The 21,698-nt window shown below is 45.5% G+C and overlaps 1 long non-coding RNA gene across 1 annotated transcript; it reads right to left on the bottom strand.

Moving 5' to 3' along the window:
* Positions 1-14,248: 14,248 nt before the first annotated feature.
* Positions 14,249-18,919, bottom strand: LOC144365289 (uncharacterized). Its single transcript, XR_013423595.1, has 2 exons — positions 18,781-18,919; positions 14,249-14,464 (listed from the first exon to the last, which is right to left on the bottom strand). It is a non-coding gene; the product is annotated as an uncharacterized LOC144365289 (long non-coding RNA).
* Positions 18,920-21,698: the final 2,779 nt, after the last annotated feature.

The raw sequence follows: 21,698 nt of genomic DNA on the forward strand, positions 1-21,698 counted from the left end.
CCTTAAGTACACCAACCTTTCCAAGATGTCACCCAGAGATCATTTCAGCCTCAGCTCTATTTGGCCACAAGTCTTTTCTTTTAAGCAATAACAGAGCAGTTATAAGGACACTAATCCTATTGGATAAGGGCTCCACCCATATGACCTCCTATAATCTTCATCGCTTCCTTGGAAACCCCATTTCCAAATGCAGCCACGTGGGTTAAGACTTAAACATAGATTTGTGGTGGATGGGGAAACAAACATTCAGTCCATAACAATACCCGATTTGTCTCCAGGCACCTGAAGTGGACAATACATAAAGAAGTGGACAAACCATAACTTTGGTCTCTGTCTGAGACTTAGTAACTTAACAGACACACTACTACTAATAGATAGCAGTTATGAGTTTGTTACCACAAGCTAGCATTTGATATACAAGATTTCCATGAACCTTATATTTTTGTGTCTAGCTCTTTTTTAGATGGTAAACTGAAGCTCAGAGAGGCAAAATACTTGATTAAGGTCACAAAGCTAGACAGTGGAAGAACCAGGATTCTAATCCATGACACTGAGGGATCAAATGGCGAGCTCTCTGCCCTCTTCAACACGATCTTCGAAGGTCTTCTAACTTTAGGTGAAATATGTTCCCAGGTTCCCATCCATACGTGTGGGCTAAAATGCAGACAGGGTGTGGGAAGAGCTTGCCCTGCACTGTCAACACATCCCGTGTCCTCCCCTCCTGCCAGCACAGCCCTACTGAGTCTTCACAGCCAACTCAGAGTCCTTTCCCAGGCAGACACTCTGCTCAGCTGCAGGAAGCCACCCATGAATTCCCATGTTTTACTTAGAGATGGCGACAGCCAGCATTAGGCTCACCCTTGCCCAGCTCTTAAACCAGGGCTCCCTGGACTCAGGCCCATCATGGCCTGAGGTCTTACCGAGAGGCCCTGCTCCCAACCAATCCTGGGATAGGGGAAGAGAGGTGCATTGTGTCAAGGTCCCTCCTTCTCTATTGAGCTGGGTCAGGTGGGCCCTCTTCCTGACCTGGCAGACATGGTCAGGGCAGGCAGCCCTAAGACTTCCAAATGCCTGCAGGGTCAGACAGGCATGGTCGAGAGTGAAGAAAATAAGGAGACACAGATGCTCTGGGGTGTGAAACCATGGGCAGTAGATATCTGGGGTGTTGAAGGGACCATGACCCCTATTTAAGTTGTAGGGGAAATAATCCCCAAACCAGCAGGCTTTTGTTCAAGATTATATATAAACTCCATGTGGCCATATTTTCTGATTATTTTCAAGTCAGAAATCTGATTTCTGAGCTGGGGTTATAGCTCAGTAGTAGAGCAAGTGCTTAGCATGTACTAGGCCCTGGTTTTGATCTCCAACCCTGGGGGAAAAAAATCTAGATTTCTTTGGGTGATATCTCTTGAATAAAGAAAAAAGAAAGAAAAGAGTTTGGCTCAACTTGTTTGCAAGCACTCTGGCTGATTTTGACCATAGCTGTGAGTTTGCAGCCTTTGAGCTTCAGTAATAGTCACTTTGCTCCCTCTTCCTGTCTCCCCTCCTCACCTTAATCTCTCTCCCAACCACTTCCCAGAATTACCTCTCTACCCTCTTATCCTTTGTGATGTTTTCAAATCATGCTATAAGCCAATTTCTAGTCTCACATATAAAGGGCTTTCTCTATGACTTGGGCATGTTTATTTTTGCTCAAAGATCTCTAACTCCATTTTATTCTCCTCTCTGGTGCTTACTGGATTCCCCTCTCACCTTCTACATTGTTTCTTTCAGCAGCTTCTAAAAGGCTGCCTGATCCTTTTAACCTGTCATTTCTCTTTATTTTGCTTCCATTATCAATAATGTTTAGTGCCTGAATTCACAGCCTCGTCTCCCCAGCATAGAAAGCCTGCTCCTTGCTTTTACCAACAGCAATTTCCCAGTAGTAATTACCACTTCCTTGCTTTCATCCCTCACCTACAGTTTGCTTCACATTGCAGGCAGAAAGGCCTTAGCTGGAGTCCACAGCAACGTGTCACTGGGGCCCCATCTCTCTTTTACAGGGTCAAAGCAATTTTCTAGTGGTGGGGTGGGAGGAACCGGAGAACAGGGTTGGGGTAAGAAGCCCAGCCCAAGCCCAGAGCCCTGCAGAGCAGTGCGGTCTTTGTATCCAACCTGAGCCCATGGGCACCTGCTTTTATGCAGAGCTGAGCTGTTGCCATGGGAAACAGAAGCCACCAGGCTTCTCCGTCAGCCCTGCACATGCTAGCTGGCAAACCCCACAGTAGTGCATGCACTGCCATGGTTTTGTCCAGGTGGAAATAAATGTCAGTGGTAACATGAGGGCTGGCATGGAAAAGGGGCTCCAATTCCTGATCCCCAAGGCCCCCACCTTGTTGGTGAATCAGGGAGACCTCCATTCCTGAGCAGTCTTTTTCTTTTTTGTTTTCTTTTTTTGTGCTGAGGATTGAACTCAGGGCCTCACACATGGAAGACCAGTGCCCTGCGGCTGAGCTTCAGCCCCAGCTCCTGAGCACAGTCTTTTGAGCTCAGATTAACCCTCAAGGTATAGATGAATGTATCTTTGGTCCAAATACAAAGCCCAGTCAGTCAGTAGCCACAACAAATGGAGCCATGAAATAATAATGAGAGCCTCTAAATGAGAGGCCCTCACTTTCTAGATGGGGGGATACTGCAGGTGCACATCATCAATGCAGCTTCAGAGTTGTCAAACAGAAACCACCACCCGGCAGGCTGCTGTGTGGCTCTCCTACTGGGAAAGACCTGGAGCCCCAGGCCACAGGAGGTGCCCTCTTGCCCACTTACAAAACACCAGCCTCATCTGACATCTTGCAATTTCCAGCTCATTGTGTCCCTGCTCCCACGCAGAAGACAAAGGCTGATGCTCACCAAGCCTGCTTACAGTCTGCAGACACCCTGGGGGGAAATAAACCAGAAGGACAGTTCCTCTATCCCTCCTGAGCTCCTCCAAGCGGCTCTGCTAATCCCTTAAAGGAGCCTTTCAGCCCCTCAGCCTCCTGGCTTCCTCCATAACTTGATGGAAATATCATTTTAAAGGAAATCCGAATAAAGGGCACGGTAAAATAGAAAGAAGAGTGGGCAGGGAGACCGGAGGCCTATGGCCTAGACTGCCTCCACTCCAAACAGGTCACTTCACCTCTTGGGACCTCTGCCCAAGAGCTAACTGGGTTCTAAGGTCCCCAGCAGCCCCGTCTTCTCTGAAATGAAAGGTGGATCAGAGCCACAGAGTGGGCTCTTGGCATGGATACTTGGCACCCACTTCTGAGACTGAATATCAAAGGCCAGCACCTGTAAGTGAGACAGAAAGAAAAAAAAGGAGGGCTGCTTTTCCTTTCTTTTTCTTTCTTTCTTTCCTTTTTTTTTTTTTTTTTTTAAGCTCTTGCTTTTGTTGGGAACATACTGTTCTCTCAGACGGCCAAAATAGCTGGAGCAGGAGCCGAGGCCTCTGATTGAAGGGGACTGACTTCCCCATCTCTTTGTTTTAGTCCTTCTTGCCTTGGGAACCTTGGGAACCTTAGCAAATGCCTTACTCTGTGAAAGCAACATTCACCAAGAAAGGAAAGATTGATGAGGGCTCTGGGTAAACAGAAGAGCATCCATGGAGAGAGTCACTGCAGGCTGCCAAACCCTGGGGTGCCTGTTAGGGAGGCAGGGCCTCCTGTCCTACCTAGGACAGGGTGCCAGCTTCTCCCTAGGCCAGAAGCCTCTGCTCCTAGGGTCGAGTCTGCAAAGCCAGGAGATGGCACAGGGCTCCACACTGCCCTAGCAGAAGGATACCCATGTGCAGTCTGCCCAGAGATGAGAATACTCAGATACCAACATTAAAGACTGTCTTTCTGATATTTCTATTCATAGGCAGACTGGGGAGCAGAGGAGGGGTCATAATTGTTTATTCTAATTAACCAATACTCTTTTAAAAAGCAATTTTAGGAAAAAAGATTAGTCTGAAACGTTACTTACAGATTTCTCTCAGGTTCTTCTTTGAGTGCAAAAAAAAAAAAAAAAATGCCCTTCCCAAGGGCCTGCAAGTCTTAATATAGGGCAGGAAAAAGGAACCAGAAATGAGAAGAGGGTAGTGTCATCATGAATCAATATCTTTATTTCCTCCATAAAGTGACTACGTCATTCAGTATCAACACGGGGTGAAACTGATGCGAAGGAACTACATGGTGCATTCTGATATTTTTCACAGCATAGATGTTCCACAAACCAGCTCTGGAAAATAAAGAAATAGTATATTTTCAAGCACAAGGGAAGGAGTTATAAAAACATGGACAGTCTCTCTTTCTCTTTCCTCTTTCCTCCTAATGTGTAATTCCTAACTCTACTCTAGAAAGGCAGTTGGTAAGCAAGAGCCCTCCCCTGCTCCCATCTGCAGCTGAAGGGCAGGTTCACCAAGAAGCCACCTCTGCACCCATGACCAAGTCAGGGCTGATAATGGTGTCACGCTGTGTCACGCCGTGCAGCCACACGGAGACTTCCCATCCTAGAAATTTAACTTCCAAGTTGAAAGGACGGTATTTTATACTTTTAGGGAATTAGCAAAGCCTCAGAACCTTTATACAACATTATTATTTATCTTTTCATGGAGACCCATAATATGTCTACAAAAGCTTTTATTTCAAAATTCATGATTCCTAGTGAACTGCAAATATCCCTGGGAAGGAGGTTGTCTTAAATATCATTACTGCCAATTTGTATCTGATGACTGAGTGAAGGCTAATAGATGCTTCAAAGAGCAAGAAATAGTTCCAAAATTTACAAGTCTGACAACTGTACATTGAGATAGTACATAGTCATAATTTACCGTCAGTCTTCTGACGGAAGCCTTGACTTCCTCCCCTTCTCAAAATCTTTTTTGTTTATTTCAAACACATGATCCAATATCTTCAACCATACACACAGGTTCTAATCTGGAAAAACATTTTTCCCTCCTCCTCTGAAATTTTTTAATTATCATTCATTTGGATTCAGTTCAATGAAATTCAATTGAACCACATATAGATTGATAGACGTTTATTGAAACTCTACTCAAGGCTTAGGCACTAGGGGATATAAAACCTAATAAAAATCTAACACCTGATTTTCAAAGGACTCATGATTTACTTGAGGAGAAATGGTGAAAATGAGAGAGAGTAGTGTGGAACTGCTTGGGCAGGGAAAGAATATTTCTAACAGGAGTTTGGGGAATACTTTATGGAGAGGTGAAAACCTTGAAGACTGAACACAATTTAAACACATCTAAGGAGCAGAAGAGAATTTCCAGCAGATAAGATGCTTGTGAAGGTCCAGAAGCAGGAAACTGTATCCCATTCTGGAAGTTTTGAACTAGATCTTCAGAGAGCTAGGAGGAGGAGGTAGGAGTCACACCAAAGGGGCCTGGAGTGTGGCCCTCCACCAAAGGTACTTGGCCTTCCTCATTTGACCTGAGGTCCCCAAAGAGTAATAATCCTATCTTGGCCCTGTCCACATTGGTTTTAGACATATATAGGTTAAAAAAAAATAAAAATTTTAAGAGTGGATTTGTTTTTCAAGTAGTTTTCATTTCATGGAATGTGCTTCTAGTTTTGCTGTTGTTTATTTATTTGCTTTTGGTTTTGGTGCTATGGATGGAACCCAGGGCCTCCTGCACACTAAGCATGTGCTCTACCACTGACTATCCCTGGGCTCATGTTTTTTTTACTTATACCCATAATAATGATTTTCTTTTACAATAATTTTTAAGTTTAAAATGATGTTGATATTAAGAAAACTCTAAGATAAATAATTGTACAGGTGAGACATTATAATCTCTCGCCAAACATCATGGCGAAGATACCCAAATGTCGGATGTTTGGGCGACACAACTATAGAGCAATAGATAATGGGGAATTAGAGAATGTGGTGAACAAATTCACATTGTAAAAAGTCAGTGAGCAGCACTGGACAGGGCGGGAGGAGAATGAACAAAGGGGGCTGTCGATAGGAGGTAAGACCAGTATATTATTAGGGTTCTCAAGACCAACAGAGGAAACAGGGTTGCAGGGTGAGGGGGAGACTATCAGGAGAAATCCCAGTCAAAGCCCAGGGAGCATGGCTGCCTGCCATGGGTCACAGAGGCAAGCCTTGGCTCCCAGTGAGGAAGGAGGAGCGGCAGGTGAACACTCCAGGCAAGAAAGGGCCATGAAATTCAGGGTTTGAGTGAGGCATTGGAAAGTCCAGGTGGGCCTGTGGTGTAGGCACAAGTGTGAAGGATGCAGGCTGCAGAGCCGCAGCCTCTCCCACCCCTTCCTGTGGAACTGAAGGTAAATCAAGATGTTCTCATCTGAACCAGAAAGACTCAACTCAGTGTCCATGCCTAACTGGGCAACAGCAGTGGTCACCAAGAGAGGAAGGATGAGGAGTGGGGGAGGGGAGGCATGTGGGATATTGAGGGCAGGAAGAAGAAGAAGGCTCAGGAAATGGCCCTGCCTTTTGGAAGAGCCATGTCGGTAGACAGCTGGAGGCTGCAGTGGGCTGGGAGTGAACCAGAGGCAAGCAGGGGAGGAACCATCCAGGGGTTACTTGGTAGTAGTGTTGGAGATGAAAACAGAGAGGAGGAAAACAGTGATAGAGATGCAATAAGAGACTAGAGAAGATTCAGCCCATCAGACTCACAAAGGAGAATGAAGAGAGCAGGAGAGATGTTGGTAACTCTTTGAAAGCTGAGGATACTTCCAGACCTTCTGGGGAAGGAAGAGATAGAGCCTTCTGCTTAGAGAGCAGAGTAGAGCAGAAGTTCCTGACTCATGCAGAGCAAATCTATAGCTGGTGCAAGAAGAAAGCATTAGACAAAGGAAACCCTGGTCCCTACACAAAAGGGACCACAGTGGAGCCATTGACATGGTTTTGAAAATCCCCAGCAGATCTCAAGCTTTTTTGAGGGAGACAAAATGGTCAGTTGAGTTTCAACCTTAGAGACCTATGTAGGGTTAAGGGGCTGGGATGTGGGCAGATGGATGGAATTCAGCTATTTCTGCAAATTTCCTTTCCTGAGCACTGAGTGAACTCAGAGAATGGAAAAGCTAGGCTCAGCTGGGAATTTTACCCTGGTCAGCTCAAATGTTCCTTAATGACTTTGAAAGTCTGCAATTAGTAAGCTGGACTCTGACAGTATCTGTCTGCACTCCTCAAATGAATAGCCTCAGAACAGCCGTAGTTGAAAGAGCCTGGTACACAGGAACCATCCAGATTCCAACACCAGGGCCTGATGGCCAGCAGCCAAGTAAAATCAGGCCTGAACTTCCAGGGTGTCTCTGGGATTCTGCCTCAGGTGACCACTGAAATTACCGTATGATCCTAAGCCCACAGTCAGGATCATCTTTTGTTCTTTCTCCTGTCTTCAAGGAATCTCTGTTCTTCAGAGGTCATTTTTAGATTCCATGAATCATAGAACTATAGAGAACACCAGCCTTGTCTCTGACCCCTGCACCACCCAGCTCAGAAATCCTCTGGAAAACCAAGGTAGGGAGAAGATATTTTGTGAGACGGTATGGCCTGGCATAGACAGGGATTGTCACATTGTTTGTTTGGTAGCTTAGCTTTAACCTGTTAAAATTGTTACCGTATTTCTAGAACAACTTATTTGAGGCCATGCATTTCTTACATTGAATGAAGAATGAGAAGGGCTGGGGATACAGCTCAGTGGTAGAGTCCTTGCCTAGCATGCATGAGGCCCTGGGTTCTGCACCCAGGACTGCAAAAGAAAATAATAATAATAATAATAATAGAAAGTGAGGATTCTGTCATGTGAATCAGCTGAGGCCATCTATGTCACCTCTGACCTAATATTTAGTCCCCTTCCTTCAGAGCCCTCACTGCAGTGGTGCTCTTCTGTGAGTATCAATCTTAACCTTCCCAATGACGGATCCTGACCTTTTCTGCTCTGCTGGTACTGCAGCCTCCAGTGTTTGCACTCCCTCTGTCTGGAAGCTGCTTCCCTGCCTTGACCTTTCTTCCTCCCAGGACATTCTTAGCATCATCTGCTTTTTTTCCCCTGTTCAAGGGCACTCTCAGGCATCGTTGTGCACCAGGCCTGTGGCGGGTCCCCAGGGTCCCCTGATGAAAGAGGCCTGACTGCTGAAGCTCACCTCATAGTGGCTGGAAAGCAGAGAAAAAGAGGAAGAGACCAGAGTTCCACTATTCCCATGTCTAAGGACATGACCCCAATAACTCTAGACCTTCCATGGGCCCCAAGTCTTAGAAGTTTCCACCACCTTTTAGCAGCAACACAGGCTGGGGACAAGGCCCTTAACTTATGGGCTTTTGTGGGACATTGAAGATCCAAAACAAAGCAGAGGGACAGGAAGTGGTGGAGAAAAGCCTGAAAAAAACAGCGGGGAGGGTCTCTGAACTTCTTGGGGACAGAAGTTGGAGTAAGGGAAAGACAGGAGTGAGAGGATGAGGATGCGCCCTGGGAGTGCCAGCATGGCCAGGCTAATTCTCACATGCAGCCTTTACCCAAGCATCCCTTGGGGTCAGACAATGGATATGTGATTGGCTGTGGCCAATGGGACTTGAGGGGACGTCAATGAGGAGCTTGTGGTAGAGCCTTCCTCTCTTAAAAGGCTGCGCCTGGGAAGGAATAGGCTCTGCATTGCAGGGAGTGCCCTTCTATGATGTCCGAACAGCTGTGACCACTGTTTTTAACACGAGAAGGATCAGAGTCAAAAGATGGTGACCTGCTGCATTCCCAGTGGCACTTGGCCACCGGACCAACCCTTGATCTCTTCTGCTCCCTGACCCCTGACATGAGACAGTAAACATCCTAACTGTACAGCCACTTTTAAAACACAGACTTGTTTTTGACATCAGTTTTGGGTTTTACAACAAAAGTGAGTAAAGATAGATTCCCCAGATGCTTCTCATCCGTAAACATGCACAGCCTCCCCGAGTATGAGCACCTCTCCAGGGGGCACACTCTAACCACTGAGAACACCCACCGACACGTCATTATCAACCATGGTTACAGTTTATGTTAGGGCTCACTCCTGGAGTTGTGCATTCTATTGGGTGTGGACAAATGTATAATGACATGTATCTACTCTTACAGTATCACACCAAGTAAGTTCCTTGTCCTAAAAGTCCCCTAGCCATCCTTAACTACTTTACCATCATTTTGCCTTTTCCAGAATGTTATAATTGAAATCATACAGTATGTGGCTATCAGATGGCTGCTTTTTCTTAGTGATATTTAGGATTCCTCCATGTATTTTCATGGTCAAGCCACTTTTAAATGTCATTCTATTAAGACATAATTGACATACAACAACCCACACGTTTGATGTGTTTGATTTAATATGTTTTAACATGTGTGTATACCCATGAAACTGCCATCCTAATCCAGACCACGTGATCCCCCAGACCTCAGCCCGTCCTCAGCCTACCACTCATCTGCTTTCTGTCACTGTAGGTTAGTTTGCATTTTCTAGATGTTATAGATGGAACCATACACTCTATCTTCTGTTTTTCTTTTTGGCTTAGCTCTTTCCATGCACCATAACTGTTTTGAGATTTATCATGCGGTACTTATATGAAGAGTTCATTTCTTTATATTGAATGTACCTCTATTTGTTTATCCATAAGTCTGTTGATGAATGTCTGAGGAGTTTCCACTTTGGGAGCTAATAAAAATAGAGCTGCTGTGAGCATTTGAATATAAAGCTTTGTAGAGACATATGCATTCATTCCTTTTGGAAGTATCTAGCAGTGGACTAATGGATCATGTGGTCAGTATCATGGTTTAGATGTGAGGTGTCCCCCAAAAGCTCATGTGTGAGACAATGCAGGAAAATTTAGAGGTGAGATGATTGGGTTATGAGCGTTTTAACCTAATCAATGCATCAATTCCCTGATAGGGATTAACTGGGTGGTGACTGTAGGCAGGTAGAGGGTGGCTGGAGGAAGTGTTGGCTGGGGGTGTGCCTTTGGGGTGTATATTTTATCTTTGTTGAATAGAGCTCTCTCTTTTTGCTTCCTGGTGCCATGTTCCCAGATGCTTTCCTCTCCGCCACACACTTCTGCCATGATGTTCTGCCTCACCTCAGGCCCCAGGGAATGGAGTCAGTCGATAGATTGAGTCCTCTGAAACAGTGAGCCTCAAATAAACTTTTCCTCCTTAAAATTGTTCTCGTTAGGTCTTTTGGTCACAGAAGTGAAAAATCGTTAAATATTCCGGGTGCATTCAACTTTTTGTGTGTGGCAGTGCTGGGCATTGAACAGAGGACCTCACAAATTCTAGTCAAGCACTCTACCACTGAGCTACACCCCCAATCCCTCAAATTGCAATCCTCCTGCCTCAGCCTCCCAAGTAGCTGAGATTAGAGATATGCGCCACTATGCCAGCTTTCAACTTTTAAGAAATGGCCAATAATTTTTAAAGTGGTTATACCTTTTTATATTTTCTCCAGCAAGCAATGTGGGGGTTCCAGGTGTTCTGTGTCCTCGCCAAGACTTGGTAGTTTTTTAGCCACTCTAATAGGAATATCATTATAACTTTAATTTGTGTCTTCTTGATAATTAATATTGTAGAGCCTCTTATCTGCTTATTTGTCATATATGTGTGTGTGTGTGTGTGTTTGTGTGTGTGTGTATATATATATATATATATATGTATATATATTTGGTGACCTCAAATTCAATTTGAATCCAACTGCCACAGTAACAGAATTCCATTCTGATAAAATTAGTATCTTCTTTATAAAAATAATAAAGAAAATCATCATTAACTCTACTATTCAAAGTCAATTCACTGTTTATTTTATATATTTAAGATATTCTTCCAGTTGGTAATTTACATTTAAGTTTAATTTATAGTTTTTTTTAAAAATCAGACAGTTTTTTAAATGCCATCAATCTGTCTTTGAAACCATGCTTTAAAAATTCTACTCCCCACAAGTTTTGAATGTTTGTTTGTTATTGGAAGGAGGCATTCATCTTTAAAAATAGAATCCAATACTTAATAGATTATAAACTAAGAGTAATTATAAGCTAAGGATAAACATAAACTAGGCATCTGCATTACCTTCCTGTTGCTGCTGTAATAAATCATTATAAACAGGGACTGAAAACAGTCCAAATTTGTTGTTTTATAGTTTTGGAGGGGATGAGTTTGAAATGGGGTTTACAGGGCTGCAGGAAAGATATCCACAGGACAGTCTTGGGTTCATGCCTCTTGCAGGGTCTAGAGGCCACACACATTCCTTGCTAGCACCCCTCCAAACTCCAAAGCCTACAATTGCATTATGACATCATCTGCTTCTGTAATTATATCTACTGCTCTGGAAACGATTCTCCTGCCCCCTCTCGTAAGAACCTTCATGATTGCCTTGGGCCCTCCTGAATAAACTGGAATAATCTCCCATTCTCAAAATCCTGAATTTAATTATATATGTATGCCATTTAAAGTAACATATTTAGAATTTCCAGGGATTGGAATGAGGTTTTCTTGGTGGCCCTTTATTCTGTCCACCACAGAATCCAATATTGTTTTTTATCTAAATGGTTCAACATTCAGCCCAACATTATTTGTTAAATAAGTTCTACAATGATTTGAGATATCAGCTTCATCTTGTAAGAATTTCATATGGGATGTATATTTATGTCAGAACTTGCTGTTCTGTAGCTCTGATCCACAGAATAAACTTTGACATGTGCACCTGGTCCCCGTGGCTACAGGTTCGAGTACTCACTCCTTCCTAGGACTCTCAAAACACCCAACCATTTCCTGCTTCTGTTCTCAGCTTCAGTGCCACCATGCCTCATGGGCTCACTGCACCCCAGCTCAGACCAGAACAGTCATTCCCCCCCACTTAGTATTTTTTTCCCACTTAGTACTTCTTGCAGGTCATTCCATTTCAGTACATAAAGAGCTGCCTCATTTTTATTTATGGCTCTCTGTGAAGAAAATTGATACCATTTTGGATATATATATATATATATAGAGAGAGAGAGAGAGAGAGAAATATTTATTGATGATGCTCAGATTATCAAGCTAGTCCCTAGGGCTACAGAAGGAACAAGCCATCTCTATGACTGTGTGTTCCGTCTGGTGGAGAACTCAGAGAATTCTGTTACAATTGAGCTTACCCTCGACTGGACTGGCATCCCTGTTAATCTTTTTAAATGTTTCCATTATGTTAGCATTCATGAAGAACCACCATGTGATTCATTTTGCCAAATAGCAGAATCTGTTCAACACCTACGATGTCCACACCAGCATTTGATGGTCTGTCATATTAATGTCCTAAGTAGTCCTTTGTAAAATCACTGTAAATACCTGCAGCTCACTTGAAGGGCTGCCTGGTATTTGCTTCCTTGTCTACATCAGCTTGCTGGTGGCATAACATCCAGCAGCCAGGATAGGAATCATTTTTTGGTTATTATAGAAATGTGTATTCTCAACAAGTGACTTAAAACTACTATTTCTACTTCTCACCTGAGGATTATTGATGCACTTAGAGGAAGTAGGGGTCTGCTTCTTATAGTCAGCCAATGCTAGGGTAAGGGGAGGGTAACTAAGGAAGGGCTGCTAGGTTGAAGCTATGAGGAACACAGACAGGTATACTAGCTCAGAAGTCATTGTGATGAGTAGCATGTCACAGGATATCTTTCAGACCCAATATCCCTGCTGAGGTTGGCATGATGTCCCCTCCTCCTGTCCTTCTCCAAGGCCCTCATCCTGGCTGCCTATGGGAGATCTGTCTTCCTGCCTCACCAGCATCCTCTTCTTAAACTCATGAGAAATGGGATCTTGAACCTCATTTGACTCCTGCAAACATGGACCCTGCCCCTGGTTGGATAATTCCAGAAATTCTTCCCACTCACTGAAGGAGGCAGTGGTGGCCCCAATCCCCAGAGAAGCCATTCCTGTAGAAGCCTGGGACTCCAGGGTGTGGAGTCTGGGGGAAGAACCACCAAACAACTGGTCACAAGAACTTGCTCCCCAGTCCCGACCCAGAAGATCCTGGTTCCCAGTGGGAAGTTCAGCTCGACAAAGGACGGAATTTTTATAATAAGTGCACATAATAAAAAGGGAGTGGGGGAAATATTTGCCTCCTGAGATTAAAACAAAATTTAATATGGTGTCTTTATACCAAGGAGCCATAAATAAAAATGAGACAGCTCTTTATGTACTGAAATGGAATGACCTGCAAGAAGTACTAAGTGGGAAAAAAAAATACTAAGTGGGGGGGGAATGATGAACAGAACGATGGGTATTTATACACACCATCTGTGCAAAGGGGTAAAAAAGAATAGATAGGCTTATGTTTAGCTAAACTACTGTCTCTGAAAGGTGACACAAGGAACTAATAGCTGTGTTTGCCTCTGAGGACCTGGGTAGCTGAAGGACAAGGTTGAACACAGGTACTTGAATTTTTAATCCATGAACTATTACCTATTCGGGGGAAAAATTACATAACAATAATAAATAATAAGCTACACAGTTTTGCTAATATAAAATTGCAGCTCTATAATTATGTTACTCATATTAATATATTTATATAAGTATACACACTGATAATTTACCATAAGAGAAATATTGGAAAAGTAAATAATATAGTAGATGGGCCTGCATTTAAAGCCAGATGCTTGCTGGTTGGTGGTAGGCAAATCACTCTCCTTCACTAGCCTTTGTTTCCCTCAGGGCTAAATGGTGTCTATTATTATTGCAAAGGTTACAGGAGAGGGCGTACTAGGGCCAGCACTGCTCCAAGGGGAATTGGTGGCTGCTACACACAACAGCTCTGGGAATCAACTCTGTGGGGGGAGGGGGGACTGGGTGGGGGGCTGGTATGTCCAGGGATACAGGGAGGCTGGGCCAGAGGACTTGGGGGCAGCATGGTCTTCCTGGGCATGAATTGCCCCTCTGGTCATTTTGTACCCCTGAAATCCTGAAGAAGTCATCCTGTGCTTGGGCTTTCTGAAGTCCCTGGCCTCCTGTAGGCCTCTGTTCTTTTTGGCCACTGACAAGATAAACCCTTTGAATTTACACAGCCCCAGACATCTTCCCAGGCCCAGTCCCTCGGGGCTCCTTGGCTGCCCTACAGTTGGGAAGCCAGAGGACTCCCAATCCAGGCTGAAGAGCATCTCCTGTCCTTTCCCAAGAGGGGCAGCAGGGTGCTGCACCACGTGGTTAGCCAGGGTCACCACATCATTCCCACAGTTCTTCTTTTCAGGGATGAGAAGGTGCCATGAATCAACTCCTGGGCCATGAAATAGGGAAGTGGTTTATTCTCTCCCACCCAACTCCCGGCCTTTGTTTTTTTCTCTCTGGTGGATAAAACAGTCCCTGAGGCTGAGTGACACACACACACAGGCTCTGACAGCAGGGAGGTCCTCTTCCGGGTACCTAGCCCTCCAGCACCAACAGGCAGCCTTGGCCTTTTCTCTTTCTTCCTGTGGCCTTGCTTTTAAAAACCAGGTTCTGTAAGGGGAAATGAATGATTGAAAATCAGATTTCAATATAAGATTGAAATAAAAGAACACTTGTTTTTCATCTGGTCTCTGTAGGTCCCCGCCCCCTACCACGCACAGTTGTTCATTTGAAACCACAAAATTAGCTGGAAAAGGGAAATAATAGTAATGTCCTCATTTAACTGTTCCTTCTCTGTAGGCATCACCGGCTGGCTCAGCCTGGCCTCTCTTAGAACCGTCAAGAGGGCCAGATTTAGAAGAAATATTACTTCAGCTCTCAAGATGGAAAAACATCTCGCCAGGAGGCAGAGACTCTGGAAAATTGCTAATAAATTGTTACTGCCTGCTATTAAAAGGATCGATAAGATAAGGCCACAAATGACGGATGGGAGAGCCTTGTGCTTTGAGTACTAATGGAGGACGTGGCGCCCAACAGCTCAGAGCAAAATCTTGCTGGAGCAGCGCATGCCCATTCACCTTCAGCAAAAATCTCAGCTCATTCATTGCCCTGCAGATCAGTAGTAATTGACAGTGGTTATGAATAATTAAAAGACAGATGAACCTCAGGGATCAGGGAAATTGCCTTATTTGTGTCTGTAACGTTGATGATGCACCAACATTGCCTCTCCTATGATATTATTTATGATATTCTCATGAGGTAAAATTGGGGTAGGGGTGTGACTTCCTTGGGCTGCCCCAGACAGGAAGGAGCAAAGACATCATTGGCTCAACTTCCGATGCAGCCCCACCCAACTGCCCTGCCCACCTGCCTGGCTGGTTCCCTTTCTTTCTGCATGTGGCCCTGAGGGAGGCAGCATGGCTCCACAGCCAGATGGACACTCAGTGGACAGGCTGTTCTATGGGATCAGACTCTCTCCCAGCATCAGACCTTCTGAGATCCAAAAGTACGACTCATCCCCTGGTGATTTTTCACCATTTCTCTCCCTCTTTTCTTTACTCTTCAGTGTCAGCTATACCAGCAGAGAGGCCTGTGGTAGGATTTCAAGCCACCCTAAAAGGCTTGTTAGCTCAAAATTCTACTTGCCCCTTCCAGTTCTTCCAGTTCTCTGAGCCCTCCAGAATGCCTTGGTAAACCTCAACTTTCTGTCCAACCATCCCCAAACACATAGAAGGACCTGTGTTAACATTCTCAGGGATCATCCCAGAGAATCAGCTGCTTCTGCAAAGAGCAAGGGCAGGATGCATGACCCGAGTGGCTACAGTTGTGGGTTCAGGTGGGCAGAAAACTTCAGAATCTGGACATTGCTTGAGCACAGTTTGACAATATTGGGGACAGAATGACAATAGGCAAATCAGTTAGTCTCCTTGGCCATTTCTAACTTTCTTCCCAAATACCATTCAGTGTTTTTCTGCTCTGGGGAGTTCTGGATTTTGTGGCTATCTATTCCAAGCTATTCCTGGGCTCAAGTCGGCTACCTTTCCTTTCTCCCAGACCAAAAGAACCAGCCTCCTTTCAGCAGGGCCTCCCAACAGCCAGTGGCTAAGCTCTACAAGCAGCCTGGGTGTTAAGGGACTCACAGTAATAATTTGGCAAGTGGCTAAGGAGGTCTGAGGGTGTGCAGTGAATGTCCTCTGCAGATGGTTCGTGTGTTCTGTCTCTCCCTACCAGCATTCAGTTGAGCATCCAGAGGAGGGGAGGTAGCCCTTGCATAATATAGTAATGACCCAAATCCAGGGCTGTGTCCTTAACACATTACCACTAGCCTTCTGTAGCGGCCTCAGGAAGATGCATTTCTAACAGAAGTAGTTAAGGCACCATGGCAAGAAATGGCAGGGGAATGGAGTGGGGACCAGATTGCCCCAGTACATATGTGTCCCTCCATCTGGGACTTCCAGACTAAAACAGTTGCTCCCAAGCAGCAAAATCAGAGTCTGAACAGAGAATCACAGGCAATCAAGGGGCCTGGACTATTGGAAGAGGGACTTCAGGGAATGGAAGCCACTAGGAGGGGTGGGTAACAGGTTGCAGACATAGAAGTTTGCTTATTCTCATGATCTAAGCCCAGGTTTCAGGAAATAGAGCTCTCCCCAGCCTGCTGGAGGTCAAGTGTAGCCTGGATTCCTACAGTGCTCACAGACTTAGGCCATGGAGCTGCCACTAACTTTAGCATCTAGCCAAGTGCAAGTTAGCAAAATACAGAGGAGAAACTGTCAAAGACAGTCCTCAGACCCTCCAACCTGGGAACTTAATTTGGTGGGGCAGAGAGACGGTTTATCCACACTTGCCTAGAAGCAAGGCTACTTAGGTAGACAGCAAGCACAGACTCTGGCTTGATCTTGGGGACTCCCTGTCCATGTGCAGGGGCACAGATTTGTGAAGTGTTGGCTGCACAGTTTAGGAAGAGGCTTATCCTCCATATTTGGCCTGAAGGTGGCAGCTCTTCCCAGGTCTGGAGAGGGTTGGGAATTTCCTTTTCTGAAGCCCTTTAAAGTAGGCCAACTTCTCTCTCCACCTTCTGGAACATCTCCAACCTTTGAGAATTATGAAACAACCTCAATTCTGTTTTCAGAGATTTGTTGGAAGACTTGTCCATACCACCCACTACTCCAAAACCAGAACAGGGCAGAACAGTCCCTGGCCAATACTGTAAGCCCCCCACAAGGGACTCTATGGGATTCTGGGCAGGTGTCTGAGAGTCCAGTTGATATGGAAATAAATGCCCACTATGCCATTTCCTAATTGGGTAGCCTTGGCCCAGTGACTGATCCCCTGGGAATTAGAATTTCTATGATTTCATTCCTGTCCTCCTGCCCGCTTGCTTTCATCACAAACCAGTCACATTGCAGGAGTCACTAGGCCAGTGTATTTGAAGGATAGGGTGGAGATGTGAAGTGCTGGAAGCATTCATTATTTCAACAGAATCCTCCGAAGGTTTCCAGTGGAGACAGCAGTGGCCTCCATCTCCTACACCCTGGGCCATGAGGAGCAGTGCACACCCTGCTGGGCATGTTGGGGACTGCAGCTCCAGCCTCGGCATCCAGGCAAATTCCAGGAGGATCAACCAATGGTTAATAATTATTTTAAGCCAACACTTAACCGATGCTAACTATATGCCTGGCACTCTTCCAGGAAATTTCATCTACTTATTTGTTTAATGTTAACAATGACTCTGCACTGTTGATACCAATTTTATAGATGATGAAACTGAGATACAGAGAGGTTATACTACTTGCCTAAGGTCACGTGACCAATTCAGGGCAGCTCTGAGATTCAAAACCAAGACACTCTGTCTTGGATCAAGAGCTGAACTGTGGTCCACTCTTAAAGATACTGTCAGTATCACTGTCAACAGAGACAAAATCTTAGAAGAGAAGATTTCAGAGATCCAAGTCTGCTCCCCATAACAGCACAGAGCTGTCACTCAGCCACCAGTGTAGAATGGATGCTCTGGGGTCTGGGTGGCAGCTAGCAAAGCAAAAGGACAACCTGAAGTCTGGAGTTGCTCATTCCCATTGTGTTAGAGCCCTCCCGAGCCCCCTCCCATGGACACTTGAGCTCAGTCATTCCATTGCAAACCCTGAAATGGTAGGGAAGGGGCAGGGGGTGGTGACAAGACAGCAAATCCTGGGGAGAATTGCAGCATAATTAGAAAAATGAATGCCAAATGCCCCGTGGGAGCTTCATAAACATTAGAATGGAAATTAAGTTGGAGAAGAGACAACTTGGAATGGACTTTGGGGACTGCTTTTTTTCATTCAGTAGATTGCCTTTCAAAGACAAAAGTAAACACTAAATGCAAAGCAAATGTTCAAGGAAACAGGGAATCTGCCTCCCCGCTGGTAGCTTGGCTCTTCTGACTGGGCCTGCCTCTGAGGCGCCCATCAATCCTGAAGCTGGGTACCCTGGCCAAGGTGTCCCTGGCACCTCTGCAGATCCTGTGGGTGTAGCCGAGGCAAATGGGGGCAGGAGGGTTGACAAGGTCATATTTCTACATAACTAATCTTCAGCAAAGAGTTGGTGCACAAGATGTGCTGGGGATGGGGCCAGGTCAGCTATAATGCATCAGTTGAAACTATTAGAGACACTAATTGCTGCCTGAGATGATCCAAGCTCTAACTGGGGCTTTTATGAACATGCAAAATTCCCAGGGTGCCTGCAGGGCTGCAGTATTCCAGATCCTCCTGCAGAGCCACAAAAGCCATTACACTAATCAGCCTGCCCTCATCCTGCCCATCCTTGTCCCTCCCTTTCCCCACCTCAGTTTGGTTCCCAGTGTCTTACAGCCTAATTATTCCTGGAGGGCTGGGGGTACATGCAGAGGTTAGACTTTCATAATTATATTAAGAGCTTTTGACAGGACCAACCTTTCTGTCTTCTATTTCTGTCTTGTTGAAATTCTACTGTGCCATGTTAATGGCTGAAATAAATGTGAGGGGAAGGATCCATCAACTCTTTCTGGAAACAGGAGACAGTGCAGGGTATCATGTGCCCAGCACTCATGCCACCAGGAGATTTATGACTTGACTAATAGGAAGACCGCCCAGCCTCAGATGGACTGAGAAGAAGAGAATCTGTTGTCTCACTTAGAGTGAAATTTATTGCATTCAATTTTTATCTCAATATCAAATGTCAAGGTGAAATGGGTGACCCTCTGGGACCTTCCTGTCCATGGACTGGCTCTCTGCTTGCACTTCTACTTTTGACCTGACCCCTGATAGTTTACTTTGCTGGGTATAAAAAGATTAGGACTGAGAAAGTCAAGGCCACCGATCAGAGCCTTCAACTGGTTTGTTGGCCAAGGTCCTGGATGCCCTCCATCACCAGCCACAAGCTTCTCTGACCTCCAGGAGAGTTAACAATGTAAGAGCAGAATAACTGGCACAGCAGGACTCAAGCAAAGAGCGGGAGAGTTGGAAGCAGCATGACCTTCTCAGTGTGATGAAGGCACCACAGACAAATGGCCACCTGCTCCAGCCAAAGACTAATGATAATTAACATTATCAATTATCTCCTACATACCAGGTATTAAGTACATGGTATGGCTTATCTAATTTGAGCCTCATGACAACCTTATGAATTGAGCATTCTTAGTAGCTCATTTTATAGATGAAGAAGCACAGACTTAGAGAGTTTAGTGACTTGTGCAAGGCCATATGGATAGTCAGCTTCATAATCGCAATGGTATCCATAATGGAGGGCTGAACCCAGCTAAGCAGAAGCCCACCCTGTTAGCCCCTCTGTGTAATTGCTGAGTAGACACTAATAATGGAGAGAGAGAGAAGGGAGGAGCCAGGAAGGTGTCAGGCAGCTGCCAACATCCCCACCCCACACTTCTCGGTGCTTTCTTGAGGTCTCCAAATTTGACTTCTGACCTCCTCCACTGCTCTCCCTGGCTCTTCTCAGGGGGGTGTTCACCAGGGTTTGGTGGACTCTAGAAGCATCTCAGAGAGGAATCACAGCCCTTGACAACTTCACTTCCTGAAAGCCCATCCATTCTAGGGCATGTTCTGGGCCTGGCCACTAATTGGCATTTTACACGTTTTGGTTTGGGAAAATGAAAGTTCTGTTTTACGTGAGTCTAGTCATTCCAAGAATTTCATTGCCATGTCCATGTGCCTCACTCCTGAGCAGTGAATGAGTTCCTATTCGGTGCTTATAAGGCTCTAGATGAAACATGACCAAGCATCACTGGGCTTAGCCCTGCTCAGTCTGCTCTCTACAGATCCAATTATACTTGGGCCCAAGTGACAAAGAGCCAGACTTACAGGGGTTTCAGCAGAAGAGGGCATAGCTGATGCACATCCCAAGAAGGCTTCATCTAGGCAGCTGAGGATGTTGGTCTAGTGGTTCGATGATGCTAGGACCACCTGTGCCTGGCCTTCCTTGCAAGATTGCAAGATGCTGGTGGCACTCAGTGCACACAACACCATTAAACCAAGAAGAAGGCAGAAAGAGGTAGAGTAGAGGGCATCTATCCTTTTCTTCAGAAAAATGGGTGGCCCTCCCAGAAGCCCCTAATGGATTTCTGCCCCATTGGCCAGGACTGTGTCATGTGACCATAATAGGAACTGGAAAGGGGGAAATTGCCCTTTATAATGGAGATGTCATCGATAGGAAGAGGGAATATCTGTTGAATCAATCAACAAATGGCATCTGCCACAGAAACCAGAATGACCTCCTAGGCTTAGCCACTCAGGACAATGACCTTAGGATAGCAATTTAACCTGTGAAGCCTTGATGTCCTCATTTGATAACTGGAGGTGATAACTCCTCCCACTCCACAAGGTTGCTCTGAGAGTTAAACAATCTCAAAAATGGAAAAGCCCCACCCAGTGCCCCAAATTAATGAATCCCAGTCTTGGCCTTGCTGTTCAGGAATATAGTTTAGCCACCTGGTTAAGCGTGGGTGCTCATCCCAGCTCTCTTGGGCTTCCCTTTACTCTTGGAGCCTGACTCCATTCACCTGTGCCATGAGGCTGGGTTTTTCCCTGCTGGCTTCCTGGGAGGACCAGAGAGGGTGCTGGAAAAGCTCCAAGCACAGAGGAGGTACCCAGGAAGTGTCTAGGGAATAGGAGATGCTCTCACTTCTGGGACCTTCATCCGGGCTGCCAGGCTGTGACAAGCAGGACCACAGAGGTGCTTTGTGTCTCTTCTGACAGACAGCTCAGAGATTTCTTTGGAATTCTTTGACAAGGTGCCTGCTTTATAAAACTGGACAACACCACGGCCTGGGGCTCAGCCACAGTCAGGAATCAGTTAAGCAAAGAGGAATGGACGCAGGCAGTCGCTCGGCCCAGCTCTCAGGGGCCTGTGTCGACAGAAGTGGCTGGAGATGACGGGGGTTACCAGGGTCACACACCCCTGAAGATGCAGTGATTTACTTTATGCATCTTCCTGGCGTGTGGTCTGAGGGTTTTATGGGAGAGGGGAGGCAAGCAAGCCAGATGTCAGGTTTCTGTATGACTCTGCCCCTCCACCAGCACTGGCTTCTGTCAGTCAGGTACACCTCACTGCCATTCTCTGTGATTTAGGAGAGAAAACAGGGAAGACAGAGCTGTGCTTCATATCACCATAAATAGCAGCTCCATTCCTGCGGCTCTGTGGATGGCTTCTGCTGAGAGTTTATAGAATTGTTCTGCATCCTCCCATAAAGGGGCATCCAAGCACCAAAGAGCCACCAGCCCAGGGAACAGACCCAGATTTGGGTAGCCAGATACAAACGTCAAAGCAGACGCAACTTTCTGCCGCCTCCTAGAGCCAGTATTTCTTGATTCACCAGCTG

This window comes from Ictidomys tridecemlineatus, chromosome 7, assembly GCF_052094955.1.
Source record: "Ictidomys tridecemlineatus isolate mIctTri1 chromosome 7, mIctTri1.hap1, whole genome shotgun sequence".
NCBI lineage: Eukaryota > Metazoa > Chordata > Mammalia > Rodentia > Sciuridae > Ictidomys > Ictidomys tridecemlineatus.